General features: G+C 39.4%; 1 protein-coding gene across 18 annotated transcripts in view; it reads left to right on the forward strand.

Moving 5' to 3' along the window:
* The first annotated feature begins 7,696 nt into the window (after positions 1 to 7,696).
* Positions 7,697 to 23,932, forward strand: part of ERC2 (ELKS/RAB6-interacting/CAST family member 2) — a 907,956-nt gene continuing 891,720 nt past the window's right edge. For all 18 annotated transcript variants that reach the window (XM_039867403.1, XM_039867394.1, XM_039867401.1 and 15 more), the window contains exon 1: positions 7,697 to 7,827. The gene's annotated coding sequence lies outside the window, so the exon portion shown is untranslated. The remainder of the gene's footprint in view (positions 7,828 to 23,932) is intronic.

The following is a 23,932-nucleotide window of genomic DNA, read 5'->3' on the forward strand; positions in this document are numbered from 1 at the left end:
TTGTGGTCATGTGTCTAGCCCTTGGAGTAATCACTGTGGCCAGAGAGAGAAGGTGATTGGACAACTTCTGAAGCCAGAAGGGCTATGTCTAAAGCTAGAAGGAGGAGATAATTGATACTGAAGGACAAATCTATAACTGGGCCCCATTTTTGTTAAAATCTACTTTCAAAATATCTAACAGAATATACACACTAGGCTGTTAATATACAACTAGGTGGCTGGTTGTCTCAGAGTAGATTTTCACTTTTTCTAGACTGTGTGGATTTTACTTCACAACCCGCTCCTCTTCTTTTTGTAAGCTAAAAAAATTTTAAAGATTTTTATTAAAAAAGATAAGTAAAAAAGGTCCTAAACCAGTAAGTTCTTTTTTTCACTTGATAATGTATCTCATTAATCAAATCCAGTAGCAATCATTCTAAAGCTGTTGCCAATTTGGTACATATTTTTATCATTTTAAGTAACTTGTTTTCTTTCATTATTCTCCTCCAAGCAAATTAGTTTCTTTTCATTTAATTGTGTAGTTAAGGCTTTTGTTTGGAAAAGAACTCTTTCTCAGAGCTGATCCAAAGCCTGTTTTAAGAAATTTTGGCAACCTAAGTTAGGAAGCTTTGTACTGTCTCTAAGAATTGCTTTGTGGTAGAACATTCAGTAATCTGAGTCATTTTTGTTGGTGGTAGAATATATACGTACCTAACCTTAAGAAAAATCAGCACTTTCTCCTCTTTTCACGTGCCCATTCTACCTCTATCTAGCATTGACCCTTCCTTGTTCTGAGGCAGGCTGATTAATGGACCCATCACTTATTTCCTTTCAGTACAACTATGGATTCCACTCTTCAAATTACATGAACGAGTCTTCTATTATTAAAAAATGGCTCATATTTATGGAGTACTCAAAGAGTATTTGGACATTTATCTCAGTGACTTTTCAAATATGTAGCCTAAAGCAGGTATTTTGTGGACCTTGGGTCCTTGGTTAGGTTGGGTAAACAAATCCATTTTGGTCTTATTTCCAGTGACTTGCTACCTTTTCTCTCACAAGTATTCACCCTTTGGCAGGTCTTTTTCTCTTGCTCAGAGAGACTCCACACTGTAACTGTACAGAAGAATGCAGGCATTCTCAGCAGCTTCTAGCACAACATCAGGTGGCTGGCTGTTAGTAAGCAGGCCTAGTATAAAAAAATTCTTGTTCGGAACCTCAGAATGTAAAATCCCTATAATTGAAACTCTAGCTCTTTTTCTGTTTGTTTCCTTTGTTCCTCAGAAGTTCCAAGAAAACGTTATTTACAAAAACAAGCAGCCTGACCACGGGCTGTAGTTTGCTGATTTGTTTTTCAAAAATATTATATTGAGATAGGATTTACCTTGATTATTGAGATTTTGGTTCCTCCTTAAATTCTGCACCCAAGGTTAGTGTCTTACTTGCCTCATCTTTGTCCTGGCCATTTAGCATGGAGTTTCATAGATTCATTTAAAACTCCTGACAATGTTACATGTAAATTTTACTCTTTTCCTTAACATGCTTAGCATTGTGGGTGCAAAAGCCACGATTCCTTGAGTGAACTAAGGACTTTATCTGCATGATTTCATATCCTTATCACATTAAGAAGGAACTGTGAACTACTTTTATTTTCTAGATAAGGAAACTGTCCGAAGACACAACTATTAAATGTCAAACTTCTGCCAATATAGAGGAAATATAAAAAAAGGTTGGTTTTACTATGTTATTGATATTTCAAACATCTCCAATTTTATTATTTTTTTTCCTCACATAATGAATCCCATTATTAGCTTGCTTAAAAATTTCACTAGGTCTTTTCAGCATCTGCATGGATGGAAATGCAGACAGGATTCAAGGTAAGACCTCCTTATGGGTTTCTGGAATAGCTTAACTCTCTATAATGCGTTTAACTTTTTAGAAGGAAATCATCATGGTATTCAATGTAACTTTTTTATTTGCAAAAAGGACAAGTCAAAATGAGCCAGAGTCTAGATGAAGCAAAAGAATATGGGAGTCTGTAGAACTCTGAAGGTTTTAAAATCTGCATTTGTAGTTATTCTTCTCCATGGGAGTTTCTAAGGGGACTTTTCCACCTTGAAGTTCTTGAAAAATGGACATGGTACAAAGTCCTTTTAATTTTCCAGCTTTTCGCATAATTTAAAATGTGCTAATGAACCACCTTTAAATAGCCAAGCCAGGGAACTAGAAGGAGGAAGAGGTCTTAAGGATGGGCAGTAGCTCATGGAACATACCACATAGACACAGCCCAGGCTCAGGGCTCAACATGGCCATCTGCCACATCTTCTAGAAGCAGAGTGAGGAATATCTAATGACTGCGACAATATCAACAATATCTATTTCCTTTGGGGAATCTGGCCACTGGGCCAGATTTAGCCATTGGATTCTAGTGGATTGGAGTGAAGGGCTTTATCTAAGCATAAAGAAGCTGGCTTTCCAATTCAGGGAGTGCTTATGGCTGCAAGGAAGAGAAACTTGCCCAAGCTACCGGAGGCAGAAAAAAGAAAGTTATGTTTCTATTGAAAGAGCACAGTGGCCTCTCATGGAACCCAAGAATGGCAAGAGTGATCAGACTTAATGAGTAGCCAGAATCATGGAAATGGAAAGTTATTAGAAGCCAAGGAACTAAATAAATTGATGTGATTTTACATTATATAGACATTTAATCAATATTTTTGCAAGCCCCTGAAAGACTTGCATGCCTTGAGAGTACAGATTCACAGAAAACTGTAAATAGAGAATTAATAAATGTTTAATTATAAATATCTGCAAAACATAATGTTAAGGTTTTTCATATTTATAAACATTTCATTCCATTTGAAAACAATTGTAGGTTAGGATTTCTTCTCATCTCACAATAATTCTTGAGTATGCTTAATGATTATGGACAAATCATAGCTATAAGTGAATAAAATGAATTCATCAAATAATTCTAAAAGCTAAGTTAAAAGAACTTTCAACAATTTCCACAGAAAGAACGATGTATATTTTGATGATGCTGGATTTTGATATGCTTGCTATCATGCTTAGTGCTACAAAGGTTTTAAAACATTCCTAGCAAAGAGAATTGACTCAGATTGGCTTAGCTGAGTCAATAGATTGGCTTCCTAAAGGTCAAGTGATTATTTCTGATCCAATCAACTATGGTGGTGGAGATGCTAGTGGGTCAGTTAGTTAGGGCCTTTTTTTCTTTTATGGCAGCACAATAATGTCTCTCTTCAACTAAACTACACTCTATTAAGAGACATGTACAAATGACCTCATGTCTAAGAAGAGCAGAAAATTGTAAGTTGTTTAGAGATTTTCTCATCTAACTAGATTTTTCCTATAGTTAATGACTGTCTGGGTTATTTAGCCATGCCCATCCCTCTAATTACCAAAAGTGATGACTCCCATATACGCTTTTCATCACATATCTCTCGCCTGACCTCAAAGCACATTGAGATAGCCACCTTCTGGATATCTCCATCATTAGGTCTCTGGTACCTTAAATTTAAAGTGCCCCAACTAGACCCCCATAAGTTGTTCATAAATTTTCCATAAACCTGTACCTCCCACCCCGACTTTTATTTCCGGTATTAGTAAAAGGCACATCCAGTTGTACAAATCAGAATCCTGAGAGCATTCTTGGCTCCTCCCTCTTGTCTAATAGCCAGTCACTCACCAAGTCATGTTAATTTTGCATTGCTGATTTTCGAGCCAGACTGCCTGGTGTTGGAGGAGGTATTTGGGAGAAGGTAACTGAGAATGTGACTGTGGGTTACCCAGGAGCTGGATCCGGGAAACCAGAGGCTCTTTACCCTCTTCCTATCCTCCCTGGAATGTATGTTCTGCTCATCGTTTCCACAGAGAGAGCCATTTCAAGGACGTAGGCTTGGAAAAATAAGGCCTCTACATAAACGTTTTAGATCTTGCAGGCTGGTGCAGAGATCTATTTGTCTTTCGGCCATCCAAGACAAATGACAAACCTTGTATGTAAGTTCCCTTGCTTATTAAACCTGCCTCTACCAATCTGGAGGGGTCTGCCTTTTTCTTCTGTTTCTCCTTGCACTCTGGGTAAGGGGCCAGTTTGTGAACCAACATCTGGGTTTGGAATCTCAGCCCTGCAACTTCCTAGCTGTATGGCCTTGTTAAATTACTTACTTCCCTGTGCCTCAGTGTCTTCATCAGTAAAATAGGAATAATGATGGTATCTTAAGGGCGATTGTGAGGAATAAGTGAGGTAATACATAGAAGATGCTTAGAACAGAAACTGGTACATAGTATGGGCTATATAAATATTTGTTTTTCTTTGTAATTACTGGACTCAAAATGAATGCAAAAAATCCATAATGAACAAAATATAAAAGAAGAGAGGCAGGTTGTTGTTGTTGTCTGTTTTATAACCTTACATCATTGTGCAATAAAAATAGTTGTTTTCAACCAATGCTCAGTTCCAGGGCCACTTGGCCATCATGTCTGCCCAATGGGTAGGTTTATGAGGGATGACAGTGGTGAAGAAACTGATTGGGCAACATGGGGCTTTATATATAGTCGTCTTTTTCATTGTAGAGTTTTTATTATTTTTTCCTGCTTAGTTAAAAAAAATATATAGGAGTGCACAGTTTTCCTTCTGTTTCAGGCCCTGATATACCACTGGGTAGAGCTGACAGAACTGGCTGATGGGGTGGATGTGTAGTATAAGCAAAAGTAGGAATCAGAAATGCTCCTAGGTTTGCACCTGAACAACTGGATAAATGGTGGTGTCGTTAACCTGATGGGTGATCTTGGGAGAGAAGAGACTTGGTATGTAAAAATCTAGAGTCCTGTTTAGGATGAATCAAGTCTGAATACTAGTTAGATATCCACCTTGGGGATATCAAGTAAGCAGTTAGATATCCACGTTTTTTAGGCCTTTAGGAATCTCAGTTTCTATCTACATGTCTGTTTATTCTCCTCTTGGCAGATCAGTTTCCTTGGCAAAAGTCTTAGGGCTCATCTCTTGATGACTTTGGCATCCTAGTTTTGGGTGCCATAGTTCTGATTTGGGCTACCATAGTCTACAAGCTCACCATTCAGTACCAACTGCTGACTCATTTTCATGGTACAGTTTCAAATACTGTGGAGAGAGTCTGTGACAGTCCACCTAAGGGCAGGTGTCCACCAAACATCCGATCTTCTACGGCTGAGTTCACAGAGCATGCAGACTGCTGCTCTGAGCTGAGCACAGAGTAGGGCAGGAATGTTGTATGTGGCAAGCAAATTTGATGTCATTTTCTTGGTAAGCAGTTTCTGAACCTCAAGGAAAAGGTTGGCTGTCCTTTCTGTATGCTTCTATAGTTCCCAGAGCTTTGTCCTTCATAAGCAGTATTGTAATGGCCTGTTTCCTTGTCCCTCTCACTTACTGTACTGTACAGTCCTTAGGGGAAATGGCTCCAAATCTATAAAACTAGCACAGGTTAGATGCTCAGTGAGTATTTTTTGAGTGAATGAATGAATGAATATGTGAGAAAAAATAACTGCCATAAAGTGTGCTTCCTTTGACTTACTAGAGAAGGGATTGCCACAATGGAGAAAGATGTGAAAGCAAAGCAAAGCAAAGCAAAGCAAAACAAAACAAAAACTCTGGAGCCACATAACGGGTTCTATAAAACATAAGATGTTTTATAATTTTCTGTCTTGGTGAGATCTGGCAATGGCTACTTGTAAGCATTTTGAGCACACATACATTGAAAGATAGTTACAGAATGTTCGCTGTGGAAGGGATCTTAAAATCTTTTACTTCAGCTTTTGAATTTTTTAGATGAGAAAACTGAGTCCTAAAGAGGGTAAGGATGACTTAACATCACTAAAACTTCCAATCCTTGTTCTACTACATAAGGTTGCTTTCTATTTAAAGTGATTCTTCTTAAAATTTTCAAGGACCCAATGTGAAAGAAATCTGTTGAGAACTACAGGTCTTCTCTCAGGGAAAAATGTACATAGGCATATAAATAAGAAATTGTTGCCATGATATATAAGGATTCCTGTTTAGAACCCAAGGATCAAAGGAAAAGAGAATAGGTGGCCAAGAATAGTAAACCTTAGGCAGAGATTTAAATACACTTTCAGCTGGGTATGTTATCTGACTTTTCTGATAGTAAACATCTTATAGAGTTTTTGTGAGAGTAGTTGAGAAAATCTAAGAGCTGCACATAGGAGGTACTCAATAAACAGTCACATTTCAAAAGATCCGGGACTTTAGCACTTCTCATAGGACTCTCAACAAGGCTTTTTAATATATAACAAGTCTTTTCAGCTGAGGCTGTCAAGGATGTACTTGGAAACTAAACACAACAGGTGTAGCTTGGTTTTGCCCCTGGGAGCATCCAGGTCAACAGATCAAATGCAGATTTCTTAGTGACTGACAGAAGAGGTAAGGGCAAAGAGACCTCAGGGACCATAGGTCTGTGACAGACCTTAAATAGCAGATGTATAAAAGGAAAGCTTAAACAATAGGGCATTTGGGCTGGAACAGGAAGGCATTCTCCTCTTTCAGCATCCACTTCCTTCATTTAATAATTGAATTCCCTTCAGGGGAGGAAAGAGGTGTCATCCCCAGTCACTGTGCTGATTCTATACGTCTGATCAATCAGACGTCCATGGCTGGATTTGCTTCATTTGTCTGAGCTTCCCAGCAGGAGATATTTCGATCTAGCCACTGGAATTGCTGGAAGCGACTCATCAGGACTGGAAGAAAATTACTGCTCTAGTCCTGCAAATGGACTACTCAGTGAGAGAGACCAAATCTGGAGATGCCCATGACATTTTTAATCCCCTAACAGAAATGGTAACAGCTGGGGCTCCAGACTTGTTGGATGGAAACCTTTATCAATGAAAAACTTGTCCAACTCCTCCTGCACCTTGCCTTGAGGAGTGTATCTCTGTGTGTGAACTCAGACACCACCTTTCTACCTTAAATGGGACGATACAAGCACACTGCAGGGTACAGAGGAGGCACTCGATGCATGATGGCAACGATTATGATGATATTTTTCCTTGCTTCATTCCTTCATCTTCCATTCTCTCCTTTCCTTGGGGGAACAAGAAAGTAAAAATCTTATGGAATGCCCTCAGCCTCCTAAAGATTAAGCTGATAGGAGGGTGCCATGGAATGGGAACCTCGACCTCAACTCTAAAGCTTAAATTGAACGATAGTTACATCCCCTACACTAAGTGCAATCCCTACCCCTGTCACCGAAGCCACCTGACTAGTACGGGAGTGCCTGGCGGCTTTTTGAGGGGGGGTGCACGGGAAGGGGAGTTAGGCACAGAAGATGCGGACGAAACGCTTCGAGACGGCAGCCTACAGGGAGCAGGCGCTTCGAAGCCCCGCGTCAACCGCACCGCGCCGGGGCCGGACGCTCTCTGCTGCCCCCCGCCGAGGCGCCCGCGTCCCAGCCCAGACCCCCCCTCCCGCCCCCCAGCGGCTCCTCGGGAATGCTGGGAATGTGAGTCAGGGCCGCGGCGAGCGAGCGCGCAGAGCGGCCGGGCGGGGGACCCGGCGGAGCGCCGCTCTAGCAGCCGCGCGAGCGCGCGTCTCGGGACTGCGGCGGGTGCCGCCCCCTCGGCCGTCAGCCCCGCCCGGCCCCGCGCGCGGCTCCGGCCCTCAGAGCGCTACCCTCCCCTCTTCCCTCCCTCCCGCCCGCCGGCTCCTCCTGCTCCTCCTCCTCCCGCTCCTGCTCGCTCGCGCTCCGGCGCCGGCTCCGGCTCCTCCCGGCCGCCCGGGGCCAAGGCGACGTGAGGTTGTAAAAATCCATGTGGGACGGCCCCGGGGCGAGCATCGGAAAGGTGAGACGTCGACGCCGGGGCCGGGGCCGCTGGGCGCCCGGCTCCCTCCTGGCGTCCGTGCCCGGCACCTCTCGTGCCGGGTGCCCCTCACTCGTGGGGAGCTGCAATGCGTTATCGGGGGGAGTCGAGGGGTGGACCATCCGCCTCTACCGAGGCTTTTCGGGGCGGGGGGAAACATGGGGCGGCCTAAAGGCGGATTTGCCTTAATGTCGAAACCCCCGGATTGGAACAAGTGCACGGCTTCCTTCTGCGCGCGGGCGTCGTTCGCTCGTCCCGGCGGCCCGGGCCACCTCCCGCAATCCCTCTCCGGCAGCCACCCTCACTGCCATCGCCTTTCTTCTCCCCAGCTCCCCCTCTTTCGCCTGGCTTTTCCCCACTTGTCTCCAGGGGTGGGGTGTTCACGGGGGCAAGGGTCTCGAGGAACCTCAAGCAGAACAAAGTGGAGAAAGGTGGAGCCCCAGCCCAGGGGGTGGGGTTCCAGTCTGCCTCGATGGACTCAGAAGGGAGCGTGTTAAAAAAAAAAAAATCTGTGTCAGGGAAAATGAAGCTGGATTTAATGGGGAAGGGTAGGAGACGGTGGTATATGAAAATGAATACGATGTGAAATTAAACTGAATGACATTCCTTCCCTTCTCCTCTCCATCTCCGAATTATACAAGAAGAAAGGTACTTAGAGGGTTTACCTATTTTTTCTTTCTTTTATTTATTTATTTTTTAAAATTACTGTCCGATCCTTTGAAAGATCATCTTAGGACAGTGAAGATTAAGGTCTGCTTTGCTGCGGGATAATATAACAGCGCTCGTAAACTCTCCAATCGGCCCTGTCTTATTTCATACTTCGGGGTCTCTCTTCTCTTTCCCAGAGAGGGAGGGTCCGCTCTGTTACTAGCGGATCGATTTTAGGCGGCTACCTGCCTTTGCTAGATGAAAGGCAATTTACTCCCAGAGCGGTGAATTGTCAGTTCCCTGTGTGATTGACAGCCACACCTGCCATTTATGTGGGCAGAACAGGGACCGGTGGAACACTAGGAGCCAATCAATGCTCAGGAGAGGAGGGCAGCTCCCACTTGTCATGGTTAGTTTCCTGGTTGGCTTTTTAAAAATCAGTGGTTTTACTTAACCATTGGTTTCCACCAGGTATGAAGCTCTAGCTGTGAGAGGCAGACAGGCGGGAAGAAAACTCTTCAGAAATGGTCTTAGAAGCAAGTATGTTTGGCTTGTGTTTGTCCCCCCCCACCTTTATTAGTTGTAGTAGTTGGGACTGCTCATGGCCATTGATTTAAAAATGAAAATGAAATGGATCTGTGTAAAGAATGAAATGGGGGTGGAGGAAGGGTGTTGTAGGTTAGAATTTTCCATCTGTTTCTCTAGAATGTGGGCTCCTTTGTAAGAGATATCATTTACTGTTGTGCTATCTGGAAAAGGGTGTGGCACTTTGTCTCATATGGTCACTCTTGTCCTTGTAGTCACATTGTTTCTCAGTATACACTATTTTGCTCTTGGCTCTGTTGGATAGATTTATAAGATATTTTTGAAGCAGACAAGCATGCTTTATTAGGATTACCACAAATAGAAGGGATTCTTTTAGTTTTGACAGTGTAACTCAACTTCTGGAAGTGAAGATTTACTTTTTTATTTCGAGTTTGAATGTCAGTTTGAAGGTGACAGTGGGGTCAAGTCAGATCCTTTCTGGAGGGTAGAAGAGTTTCCTTTTGAGGTGAATTTGCTTCTAAGGTGAGCCATTTTGTTGGTCTGCTTCTGTGCTTTGATAAAAGCCTTGCACAGTTTGAAGGGGCGGTATGTGGATGGTGATGGAAGTATGGCTTTCACCAGCAAGACTTTCACAGGTGGATGGATTGTGGGCAGAAGGACCAGATCCTTTTCAATTTTCTATTAGTGAAAAGCTTATTTTTCAACACCCTTCTTCCTGAATTTAGTAGAAAAATTACTGGTTGGTCCAGAGAGCTGTCACCTCATAGAAGCTGGACCTGGATGTGAAAGGTGTGCATTCAGCATTTCATGAACAGCTTATGAGCCAGAGTACCCTGATTAGGGTAGTCTTCATATGGGAGCCAGGTTTGTCGGGGTGGTGTTATTACTATTACTGTTTTCCTTATTACTGTTATTGTATGTGCTAGCACTTTGCTGAGTACATGCATTATTTTTTTAAACCTTGTAGAGCCTCTATGAGGTAGGTACTATTATTATTCCCAAATTATAGATAGAAGAAACTAAAGGAATTTAATACCTTGCCACACAGCTTAGTGTGAGAGTAAGAACTTGAGCCCAGGTTTCTCTGACCTGGAGCCTATGACCTTGGCCATGGCCTTGAATTCAGCTTTTGGTTGTGTGGTCTGTTCTGCATGTGTTCAAGTCTGGACTCTCCCACCATACATAGGGCCTATTTTGTTGAGTCCACTGCAATGAACTGTCCTATTTGCCTTGCTTTTGAAGGCTGTTGCTTCCAGCAATAGGCAAATTTGGTAACTTTGTATATTATATATTTCTGGTAGGTCAGCTTTGGCCCAAGGAAATTTGGTTTCAAACTTAATGATGATGACTTAAAAGAGAGTAAAACAAAACAAAATCCAAATTCTTCTTCTTCTTCTTTTTCTTCTTCTTCTTTTTTTTTTTTTAGGCGAGGCAACCCTTGGTTGACCTCAAAGATTGCAAGGACCTTGTCAGCTTACAGACCCTTATTTTTTATTTTATTTATTTTTTACATCTATAGCACCTGGTCTTCCATTTTTCTTGATACCTTAAATTTCCAGTTGGAATTTTTAGTAGGTCTTGGTTGAATACATGCTCTTAACATCATTCAATAGACTTTTTTTTAAAAAAAAATTTAAATTACTCTATTAAAATAGTTTGGCCCTCTTGTCTTATTATGTTGGAAATGTCACAAGACTTAACACTTATCAACGTTTTCCCACTGGTGAAACTCATTGGTCATGGTTTGCCAAAACAAGTATCCTGAAAAACGTGTTTAGATAAATGGTGTTGGAATTCACAAATTCACCTCAACAGATAGTCTTTAATTTTGGTGAGGTCAACTTTGTACAATCTGCATTTTTCTTTTGTTTTACTATGGCTTCCTTTAACACCTTTTATCAGCTAAGAAGTTATGGCTGTCATATGGGAGACCTACTTGCCAGTCAACAGTTTTATTTCAGCAATATTTATATTATTCTTTGATACTTTATTGTGATTTCCTTATTTTAGAAAGATAGTAGTACAAATGGAAAGTGGAAAAGCACCAATATTAAATGATAATGTAGGTCTCATAAATTTAAAACAGTTGACCCTAAGGTAGAAATCATTGGGTGTACCAAAGAAAGAGATTCTTCAGCCTGTTCTTTCTTATATGAAGAAAAAGAACAAAATGAATGAATATGAAAGAAATGCTAAATTTCAAATAGTAAAGGATTTCTTAGTCAACTTTCGCTGCATAATAAAACTCGACTTACAGTAGCAGGTATTTATTCTCACATTCATGAGTCTTTGGGTTGAATGAAATTTGGCTGATGTAGGCTGGACTCCTTGGGGGCTTTGCTATAGGCTACAGGCTGGGTTCCTGCCTGCTCCACATGTGTTCTGGAGCCCAGGCTGAAGGGATAGCAGCTACTTGGGGTCATGCTCCTCTCGTAGCAAATCATTAGATTCAAGAGACGAGCAAAGGTCATTTACACTAACAACCTTTTTGGACATAGCAAGTCACATAGTGAACCTCAGCATCCATGGGTAAAAGTAGACTCTGCCCATAGTAGGAAGGGAATAATTTGATGAACTATAACCTGAACTCCTACAGTGTGTAAAAAGTATGGTATTATTAGAGAATTTTGTACTTTTTCTTCTCATTCTTGGAGAATGCAGTCTTTATCTCCTTACTCCAACCCCTAGCTTTATTATATATGAACTTAGTATTTAAATTTTGCATTTCAGGAACAAACCATGTTTGATTATAGAGGAATGACTGTAAAAGCAGGTATGAGTATGTATATAAGTTACTTAAATTATCAAGGCACTATTTATTAGAACCTACTGTGTTCCAAGGGACTATGCTCAATGGAGTAATGAACATAGGAGTTTCTGTCTGATGTGAGTCCTGCTACCATAGAACTTATTATTAGGAGTAGCTGTCAGGAAAGACTTTTTGGTTGAAATAAAGACTTTGAAGAAGGAATCATGTTGGAGATACAGATAGAGCAGTGGATATAGTAGAAACGTAAGGAACACATTTGGATATAATGAGTTATTCCATTTTCCCAGAGGGTAAGAAAGGTGAATAAGAACAACAATAATTATTATAAAGCAGTAATTATCATTTAATTTTTATTGAGTAGTTAACTATGTGCTAGGTTACTGTGCTTAGCACTTTACATAAAATACTAATTTAATATTGGGGTAGACATTGCTGATTGCGTATTCAATATTTATTCTCTCCTTTCTAACAAAAGAACCCCAATTTTGTTTGAGATAGAAATATGTCCATCTCACTTACCTAGACTCCCTTATAGCCTAGAGTGGCCATGAGACTCAGGTCTTATAGTAATGGAAGTAGGTGTTGTTGGGTGGGGGCTTCTCCTGAAAGCTTAGTGAGGAGGACAGACTTGACTGGTATACCTCTACAGTTTTTGGCCCCTTTCTGCTTCTTGCTGCTGGGAACATAGGTGCAATGCCTGGAGGGGCAACAACCAACTATAACAACAAAAGTGAAATTATGCATTAAAAATGGCAAAGCTGGACCTTGGAAAGATCTTGGTCTCGATGACACTGTTGAGCCATAGTACCAGCCTAGACTGTCTTCTCCTGTACTTATTGCATAAAACAAACAATCTCCTTACTTGTAAGCCGCTATTCGTTACTTGCAGTCAAACATTATCCTCATAGACACAATACCTTCTCAGGAGCCTCTCAAAGTAGATGCCATCATACCTATTTTACAGATGAGAACATCAAAACTCAGATAAGGAACTTTCACAAGATCTAGGATTCATTACTATGTCATTTTGACTTTCAAGCCCATCATCTTGCCTTTGGCTGGGCAGGATAAGTAACACAGGAGAGAGAATGTTGGAAAAGTAGATTGGGGTATGATTGAGATGGAAACTGGATTCTAGTTTGAAAAGTTTGAGTTTTATTTCATGGACTAGCAAGTATAAGATGATTTGAAAATGACAGAGATTGGAGGTGGGGAGACCATTGAGACTTAAGTCTGTGACACTCAGTGCTTTAGTGCGAATGAAGGTGGAGGAAAAGCTGGGCACAAAGCAAAGCTGGGAACACAAGAGAATGGAATTGAGTGAACACAAATCATAGTTGACTGTTAACCTGTAATCTGAGAACAAAACGAAAGTCTCCTGAAGGTTAGTATTAACTTCTACTAATGGCTTCACGTTTGCCAGGAAATAGAGAATGAGTAATGTAGAGAATTGCTATTGGAATGTGAATCATTATTTAGTGCAATAGGATGGGGACTTCTGCTTATCATCCTTACCATTTGTTGAACCCTTGTTGACCCTCTATGATATGATTTTGGTCTGGGTCTGACTCCATTGTGCCAGTTCAAGGTAGCAGAGATGAAGGATAAGGCCAGAGGGTGGTGCAATGGTACAACAGATTCTGTCAGTGGACTTATTTCTGTATCTGTTAAACATTCTGGAGCTTCCTTGGGGGTGGGGTGTGGTCATTTTAACTTTTGGAGCTTCCTTCTCCCCTCTTCTACTTTTTAAATCTGTAAAATAAAGGATTTGATTTACATTAGTGGTTTTCAAATGTTTTTCAGCTGTAGATACTTTTTTGTTTCCTAAATAAAAGCTTATCTGGACCCTTAATATATTTATAGAAAAAAGCGGAGTTGCTCTGAAAATTCAGGGTCCAAGTTTATGTTGTCTGAGCTGTCTTTATGTTGAGGCCACTGCTCTAAAATGATCCCTACACAACCTTCCAGGTCCATGATTATGTGAACCTTAGAGTTGTCCAGATGTTTTATTTGAGCATCTTTTTCAACAAATCCCTTTGTTATTCCACAGCTTGTTGTGTCTTAGTAGCATTTGTGGTAGAGACTGTGTTAATGTTCCCACTTTTTCTCTTTCCAGGCATATGTTGTAAGTGACTTACATCACTTCTATGCTAGAACCTATTTTACAGGTGAGAATTAATTTTTAGAGTGAGACCATCCAATGTTCTCTTTTACTGCTGTGATGATCATAGAAGCATGTGTTGAGATGGAGCCTCTGTCTGCTTTTGTCACCGAGTCACTAAATGAGCAACGCTTTAAGTCAGCTGACATTGGATATATAATGTGACTGAGAAAGAAACCTTTGCTGTTTAAAAAATCCGAAGATATATTGTATAGTGCCTCTTGCTTTTCTTAAACAAACAAACAAACAAACAAACAAAGCCTTTACTTTTAATGCCCTGTTGCCCTTTTAAGTGATAGAACCTCAGTGGCTTGGGGAAGAATAATGATTATCAGCTACCATAATAATGGCTACTATTGATTGAATACTTATTCATTGATCTAGAAATATGAATTTTTGTAATATTTATTGAGCATCTACTATGTGATAGGCACTGGGGGTATAGAAGTGGACCATAGCCACTTTCTCTTTCCAGGCATATGTTAGAAGTGCCAACAAAGCACCAAGAAGAGCCAGGCTGTCTCTTTCACAGCTTGGGCTGAGTCCTGCTTGTGATTTGCTACTCAAAGCTACTACTTCACGACTTAATTGCTGATATAATTGGTTAACCCTTCTCTTGGGTCAGTTCAACCTCTATCTTAGCTGGATTCCTTAGCACTTGGCCCTGTTTCCCAGGGTTGTGCCTCAAGTTATGCTTTTAACTTTTTGGGCATTCCTTCTCTGTTTCTATCTTCCACATTTGTTGCTTTGAAGTTCTAGGAAATCTCTAGTTGCTGGCAGCTAGTGGGCACTTAACAAAATTAAGAGAGAGAGAGAGAGGGAGGGAGAGGCAGGCAGTGGGAGAGAGACAGCCAGCACTTTAAGGACGGAAGTGATTACTCTTTCATGGAAGTCAGCAGTGAGATCGTGGCCCCAGTGGATGAGGAGCATGAGTCAAGTCAGAGGGCATCTCTGGGAGACACTTGTAGGTAGAAGGCCAGTGGCAACGTTCATAGATGTTGTATACTAGAAACTTTACTTTGTCATGGTTTGTTCTTAAGATTTTATATTCTGCTCACTTAATTCTGTTGAATGTGTGTGGTATGTGTGCATGTCTGTGTGTGGGTGTCTGATAGTATTCCTCCTTTTTTCCTGTCTTAAAGCTTTCTACCCCTAAAGGTAGTTGTCATTCTGTGATTTCAGAGTATGAATGAATTGCAGGCAGCAAAGTGCATTACCCATAAATGTATTAAGAGTAAACTATTAATTCAAGGCAACTTCCTAGTGGCTCAGAAGACAAGAGCTTGAATGGGAATTGAATAATGTGACTGACTGTTCTTTAGGAATACTCTTAGATCATTATGCAAACCATGAGAGACTTTCCACTAAAACAGTATGGCTAACTGTAGCGAGAAAGGGCAGAGTTTTATGTAACAAATTAAACCTAGTTGTGCACTGTAGTTACTAGTTCTTATGTTGTGAATTTCTCTAAGACAAGGTGGGTGTGGTCAGGGTAGGAAGTTGCTCTGGGGATGGAGAACTCTGCTCTGAAGGTAGTTGAGCCACAAGATGTGAGGTTGGGTTGGTACCATAATCCCTGTTTTTTTTTTTCCTTGGTGACACTGGTGGGCACAAAACTCCTACCAAGATGGCTTTCTTGTGCCTGGTTTAAGGCAGATTAGCCATGCTGCCTTCCTGCCTTTCAGCTCCAAGCTAACTGTCATCACCTGGAGGAGCAAGATTGTAGTTTAAAGGTCAGGATCCTACTGGAGCAATGTTGTTGACTCTTTCACGTTTGGCTCTCAAGAGAGGGCTTTTGATGTGTTTTCTTCTGGTGATGTGTATTTTTTCTTTCTGTCAGATAAAGTTCCCTGTTACCCCTTTTTTGCTTCCTATTTTGGCTCATTAGCCGCCTTGTTCCTGAAACGTCTCCATGGGGAGAAGTAGGAGGTTGAGTAGTGAATGGGATGATAGTTTGACATTCTTAGGCGCGTGCTGGAAATAGGTACTGTTTGATACTGGGTGGATACAAAGGCAACAGAGTTTCAGTGACTGTGTTTTTCAGGCTTGAGCATGGAGCAGTTAGCCAGGGTACACAGGGAAATTCTCTACCTTTTTTGTTAAGTATGAGAAAGAACTGTCTTTTCATACACAGGCTTCGAATACACTGACAGGGGCCACCTTGAATTCAGCAACATGAATAGTTGCTTAGAATAGCTTCAGAGCAGATTCTTTTGGATATAGAGATGTGAGCACTGACCTGCGAGTCAAGAGACCTAAGTTCCATTTCTAGCTTTTCCACTAGCTTTCTCTTTGTTTGGGGAATCTCTGTTTCTTGATGTTTCAAAATCATCCAGCCCTTTTCCAGATGGTACTTTTTTTTTTTTTAACAACAGTTTTTTCATGCAAAGGATTAAGTAACTGTCATTTTATTAGCTATTTTATAGGAATATAAATAAGAATGGCTGGTATGGTTTGGATTTTATTGACAAAGAGTTAAGCCATTACGTTATAGATTTACTGTACATGTATATGCTTGCTTCATGCCAGCCCTCTGCTGGGCGCAGAGGATGCGGCTTTAAACAGAGCAAGTGATTTTGGAAGGCTCAGGACTGTAGCCAAATAAGCAGGCTATTGTAATGAGAGTTTTGATGGGGGCCACCCAGGCTATCATGGAATACTTAGGAGATTCATGGATGAAGGATGAAGGAAGGCTTCTTGAAGGAAATAACACCTAAGGTGAGGTGGAAAACCAAATGGAGTTAGCTGGAGTGGGCTTGATTTTGATGGTAAAAATAACAGAGGAAACGGTCCAGTCCTATGGTGAGCAAGAGAATAGGAGATTCGAGGTTTGGGGAGGTGAAAATAGAGCTGTGGAGCTGGAGATTAGCTCTGCTGGGTTTGGGGAATGGCAGGAGAAACAGAAGGAGTGACAGGCACGAAGACCTTGTGATCCACTAAAGAGATGAGGTTTAAGCTTAACCATCCAGGGGTTTCGGTAGTTGACTGACACAATCAGAGATGATGAATTCTCTTTATATTCATTTTATTCCACTTTCATGGCAATAATTACCTACTTTTGGTGTTCGCAGGAGTATGGGGTTTGTAACTGGTGAGAGAGTGGCAGGATGACCTGGAAAACAATATAGAGATTATGGATATGGCCTTTTAATATGAGCTTTAATAACTTTAAAAGACCATTTTCAGGTGAAAATGCTCCTGATGAAAAATCTATAATGGGATTCCATACTGCTTGTTGGTTTTGAGAATCTCTGAATGTTATCTGGGACCAAGTTCTTTTCAGTGATTTGGAGCAGAGCACAGAGAATATGGATCTTGTTTTGAAATCTTTACAAGTTGTTTTTAGTTAATGGATGTAATTAAACTGACTTTGTCAGATTAATAAGAGTTGGAAATACTTGAAGTACAGCTTCTGAAAGTGGTGTGAGAAAGTTCATAAATGGAAATGTTTTAATTATTCCCTGAAGTGTACAAGATTAGGAGTTATGTGCTGAAACTATATTCATTTTCCCATGCATACTGGCTGCCTATGACTTCACTTTTGTATGACTTACACCACTTTTTGGACATTAGGAACATTGCTACCCTACCTTTTATACGTTAATCTTGACCTCTGTGCATCAGTGTGGGAACCAACATTTTGAACTACTATATCATGGCTTTACCTGCTAACACGTAGTTTTATTCCATCAGTGTCACCATATTTGTATATCAGAGTTTGTGCAATCATTTGAATATTTCTTGAATCTTGTGATCATTTTCTAAAAAGTAAGTGGAAAATGGAAAACTGCAGGCAGTAGTATTAGGAGAAGTATGAGCCTTATGAACTTAATGTAATTGAGGGAACAATGGAAACCATTAGACATGCCCAATATGGATGGTGTTTACCCTCTGTCAGATGCTCCGGACTTAAGTTGGATAACTATATATAGTTGTGAGGGATAAGAACAAAGTTAAAGGCTTTAGATGTATGAAATGTTGGGAAAAAGCTTTGGGGATTATGATAAAGGGCAAGATGTAATTAAGGATTTTATCATTCATTTGTTTTTTGGGAACAGAGCTTCCCTTTTTAACAGGTAAGTCTAGTCAACTTCTGCTTGTTCAGCTTTTTAAAAACACATATTTAGAAAAGTCTTCTCTACAAAAATAGGGAATAGAAATTGGATTTCTCACCAGCCTATTTAGGAGAGTCCACCAGTCAGTAACCTAATCCCTTGGTTTTCTAATTGGCATAGATGATCATCGCGCTAACAAAATTCTCTGTGTACTTTGGCAAAGAGAAACTAAAGCAAATAAAGTGATATTTAGCAAAAGGTATACCTGAATAGGTTTTTATGATTCCATGGTTTCATTTGGTGCACTGTGAAACAGGAAAAGACTAAATGCATCTTAGTCTTCATCGTAAGCCTTAGTGATGCTAAGGTGGTACATTCAGAGCCAAAGGGAAAGAAGGATAAAAATTAAGATTTGTGTATAATTAACGCCACAGCTCTCTAATTCCTCAGGTCAAAAGGCTGTGGTAGTGATCTGTCTGCCTTGAAAGATCTGGTTGATATCTGGGGGCTTGTCTAAATTCTTTTGTGGACTTAGCCCACTTCTAGGGAAAGGATTGAGTTGGATGCAGAATTCCAGTTCCTTTTGATGTCCCGTGTGGTTAAATGGTGAATGTTAATTATAGGATATATTAATCAGGTAGAGGATAAGAAAGAATAGCTCTTCGATTTCAAATCTCTTACTGAAACTGAGAGACATAGTTTAGCTTTTATTAAAAAGGCAGATAACTTGGACCAAAAGTTAAAGAAACTCATATTATGCACCTACTATGTGTCAGGCACTGTGTTAAGCACATCAAGATATATCTCATTTAATCTTCACAAGGACCCAAGTATTATTTCCCATGATGAGGAAGTTAATGTTTAGAGAAGAAACCTGCCTATGTGTCTTAGCTTCTCCCCGAAGTAGATCCTGAAACAAGTGTTCTTGCGCAAGTAATTATTTGAGACATACAGGGAACACCAGTAGGTGAACAAGAATATGAGACAGAAGACAGCCAATAGATGGGACATTATTCAGTAAGTTACTATAGTCACAAATGGAGTTTAATCTCACAAGGAAACTCTGGAGACAGGGTAAAACACCTGCCTCAGGATGTTCTCACATTGAGCATGAGGAAACAGCTCCTGTATTTTTTTCTTTTTTTTTTTTTAATTTATTTTTATTTTTTATTATGGTAAAATATATATGACATTTACTGTTGTAACCATTTTTTAAGTGTACAGTTCTGTGATATTTAATATATTCACAATGTTGTGCAACCATCACCACCATTCCTCTCCAGAATTTTTGCGTCATCCTAAACTGAAACTATACTTATTAAACAATGACTCCCCAATCCCTCCTGCCCCAAGCCCTTGGCAACCACTATTCTACTTTCTGTCTCTATGAATTTGACTATTCTAGGGACCTCATATAAGTGGAATTACACAATATCTATCTTTTGTGCCTGGATTAATTCACTTAAATACTTAGCATAGTATTTTTAAGGATCACCCATAATGTAGCATGAATTAGGATTTCATTCCTTTTTAAGGATGAATAATATTCTCTTGTATTTATATACTATATTTTGTTTATCCATTCATCTGTCAATGGACATTTGGTTTGTTTCTACCTTTTGGCTATTGTGAACAATGCTTCTGTGAACATTGGTATATAAAAATCTCCGTCAATTGTTTTTGAGGTAGTTGATTCCCTGACACTTCTATTTTGCCTCCTGCAAGAGCAGAATAGTTTTCCAAGGTTCAAAAGAAGTCTTCAGCAGAGATGCTGATATTGGCAGTGTAAAATCCTTTTGGGTACTCTAAAATGTTCAAGTTAGTGGGACATTACTAGGGCACTTAATAGCATCTGCTCACAAGGTCCTTCCCAAAGTAAATGGAGAAGCTGGAGTTTGAATCTTAGACTCTTAACTCAAAGCCCACGCTTTTAACTGTACTACACCGAGCTGCCTTTAATTACAAGTGTAATTTAAGTAACGAGCTACAAAGATGAATGAGATGTGGTTATTTCCTTCAAGGACCTATCAGGGTTGAATTATCTGTCTTGCAGAAAGTTCAAGAGGAGACAGTGGGATCACTTGGTGCAATCTGGAGCTCACAGAGCCATTATAAGATGGAATCACAGGCGTATGGGTCCCCTTTCTCTTGACATCCAGTGGTGAGGCATGCTTGGGCCAGGTACAACTGGACTCTTCATGAGGCTGTGCTCCAGGGCAGACACTCACACCTGGGCTGACCATTGGAGTCATGAGTTCCAGCCTGCACCCACTGATGCTTCCTGTCATTTACTCGACCTGTTTGCATAGCTGTATTACATCGGTAGGATTTATTCTCCTTTGAGTCTTTCCGATATTGCTTTCATCTTGATGTCCAAATATCAGGAACAGCTATTTTTTAGGAAAGAAATCAGGGCCCAGGAATAATAAAGAAAATACACATTTGGAGGCAGTTAAAATGGTTGGTTATATGTTTCTGTGTCTGAAAAGACATCATTTATAAGTGATTTGCATTTATCTAGATACCTAACATGAGATATTTTGTCCTAAAAGGATGGCATTGCCTAGACTGGTATTGTGGCAAAGGAAAGAAATGAGATAAATCAGTAGGAAAATGGTGCCCTATGTTTTTACCTGTGTTAAATATTTCATTTTAGTATTGCATCTGTGTATATTAGTTAGATATTGCTAGGTTATGCTGAGATAATCTCCAAATCTCAGTGGCTTTGTTCTCTCATGGGTTGTGTATGGTTCTGCTCTACACTGTCTTTATTCTGGGACTCAGGCTGAAGGTCCCTTTCTTGGTTGGGCCATTCTCATGGTAGAGAAGAAAAACACAAGTTTACTCATAAGATGGTTCATATAACGTCTGTTTGGATATGGCATTTGTCACTTCAACTCATATTGTGTTTGATGAAACAAGTCACATGGCCTAGCCTGATTTCAGTGAGTTGTAAGGATTCTCCTTCTATGGGAGGGAGACCAGACTGTAGGGAATGAATCCACTAGAGAGTGACAGTGAGTATTTTGAACAAATGATGCAATATACTGCACTGGTTAAAATTTTATTTATGTCCAAATTGCTTAGCAAACTTTTTAAACCAGTGAATCTTTTTAGACCCATTGCAACTTGTTTAGTATTGTTATTCTTTTCTCTTAAGGAAGAAACATATTGTGCCTAAGGGTTTAGTTGTCTTCCTGGGATCCCTGTAAAATTAACCACATAGCTAGTATTATTATTTCTAATAATTCAATCAATTGTACTGTCTTTCAAGAACTGATCAGAGAGATCAAGGGGAACATTAGAGCTCAGAATTGAATGCCTTTCATAGTTCTGTGAAACAAAGAACTAATAACAAGACCATCATCCTTTAAGAAAATAATACAAGGTATCCATAGTTAATACTGATGATGATGGGAGTTGTTGTATTGAATATTTACTAAGCCTCAGGCACTGTGCTAAACATTTCTTTCTCTGATTTAATCATGACTCACCTTATTTTTGTGAAGTAGCCATTTATTCCTGAGGCCATTATTACTTGCCAAGGTACTTACCAGGTTCAGAGAGGTTTGTTAACTTGCTAAGGTTAAACATAATATATGTGAGATTCAGGACCCAAATCCAGTATATGTTTAATCTCTTTCTCAAAGTTGGATGAGATCCCTTTTAAAGAAAATAATTTTTTGTAGAACTCCAGGATTGTCTTATATTATTGTTATTGTAGTGATACTTTTAATTGTGTAAACATAAAGCTGGTGAGGGTATTTTTTTTTTTATTAGCTCTGATACCTTTATAAAACCTAAATCAATTTAGGAGTTAAGTACTCTTCATATTACTAATTCAAATTAACAATATTAATTTAACCACATTAGCTAAATTGCTGCTTATAACTAGAATACGATGCTGACTATTCTGGGATGCTGCTTATAACTGGAATATGATGCTGACTATTCTGGGAGGGTTCTCTGACAGTCAATTGGTCTACCCTGCTGCATGCTGGGTGATGACTCAATTCTCTCACTATATTCACAATATTGAACTTCTGTGAAACTTTGATTTATGCTGAGGAACTTGATATCTCTTACCTTTCAACTGGTGAGAACACATTATTTAGATTCCCAAGTTTACCTTTTTTCCTTTCTCACTGACCCACGGTGATTCTTAAGGGTAAGGTTTATTGCTCAAACTCAATGGGCATAGCTGCTGTGATGATTAAGAATATCCTAACATTATTTGTTTTCAGATTATTGAAATAAAAACAACATTAAATTCTCACGGTTTTTGTAAATTCTTTAATACACACAACTATGGATCTGCCCCATCTTCCTCAGTTTTTGCCCAGGTTAAAAAACTGGATTTTCTTTCTCTCTGGTCCTACTATGTCTTTTTTTCATATACTCTCTCTATCTGAGGCCCCACCCTCTATTCCCAGAGAGGCTGTCATCTATTTTCAATATTCACGCACCTGGCAGCCTTGCACAGTAACTAGAGTGCTCATGTAAACCTGAATTAGGGGGCTATGGCTCCCTTTTGAAATGGAGGAACTGGGTCTATGGAATGTCAGAAACCATAGTACTGATTTGTTTCTTAGAAATATTTGTTGAATAGATTTGAACCATGTCCCATAATTTCTCTTTTAATATATTTTTATGTTAGATAAGCTTACCCTTATCTGTACACTAATAGATTTAACTCAGTTACTTAATACAGTTACTAACTCTCATTAACTCTAGTTTCAGTTTACAGAGGGGTTTCTGAGTATTGCTCAGCATCCTGAACTTGGCCCTTGCTAAAGGCTTATGTGACTCCTCCAGAATGAACAGCCATATTTTTGATAGATCCCAGAGTTAGGATATAACATATATTCTTTCTCTTCTTTCCAGAGTACATAGATGAAGGCTTGTCTCTGAAATTTTCACATTTAAGCCATTTTCTATCCCTTGCTATTGATTGTGGTCTTTTTTTCTTTTGGAATACCTTGTAATCTTTGCTAAAATTTTCCCTCGTGTATGTGATTATGTATATATTCTTTTCTAGTAAAAGGCTATTTAGACATAATTCTTACACATTGATTTTAAACATAGAAAAATTTTGTGTGATTGGATTTTCAGGGACAAAGGGGTAGAGTTGTTATTCTCCTACCTTTCTATCATTTTCTCTGAAACATCTGTTGGTTGACAGATTGAGGATTTTTTTTAGTATATGACCCAATAATTCCTGAAATTTTTAAAATAAGTACACTATAACTAAAGCTTTGCCAATTGACATTTTACATTCGCAGATTAAAGGAAATGCACAGATGTTTAAAAAATTGATCTAAAAACCTTATTTAGCTCTTCAGTACAACAAGCTTCATTTATCACATTTATGAAACTTTATGAGACAATGAATAATGTTATAATCAGCATTTTATATTAACCATAATTTTTTATAATTTGATTTAGCATCTTAAATTATTATTCATTTTTACTGTTTATTGTTTGGGGTTTTGATATATATGTATATATATTTATATATTTAACTTGTATACTAGACAGTAGTCTGTTCCTTTAATAAACATTTTTAAGTGTTTTAGATTTTAAATTTAATCCTTTAGAATAAATTGTTAGAGTTTGAAATTAAAACAACAGAGATAGCTAATGGAAAGCACAATTAACTAATACTTTCATATGCAGAATCCTTACCTTTCAGTATGGAATGTAGTCAGCCTCTTCACTCAAGCACCTTACTGTAAAATATAGCCAAGGCAGCTGAACATGTAATCATGCTAAATCTGCACATGAAAAACAGTAATTATAAAATGAGTTTGGGGGAACTAAAGGAGAGAGTAGTGATGCATGAATGAGTGTGTTTGAGTTGCAGAGAGCTTCTTGGAGAATGATGAGAAAGCATTTTCGAAGATCAAG

This window comes from Pteropus medius, unplaced genomic scaffold (assembly GCF_902729225.1).
Source record: "Pteropus medius unplaced genomic scaffold, Ma_sr-lr_union100, whole genome shotgun sequence".
Taxonomy (NCBI): domain Eukaryota; kingdom Metazoa; phylum Chordata; class Mammalia; order Chiroptera; family Pteropodidae; genus Pteropus; species Pteropus medius.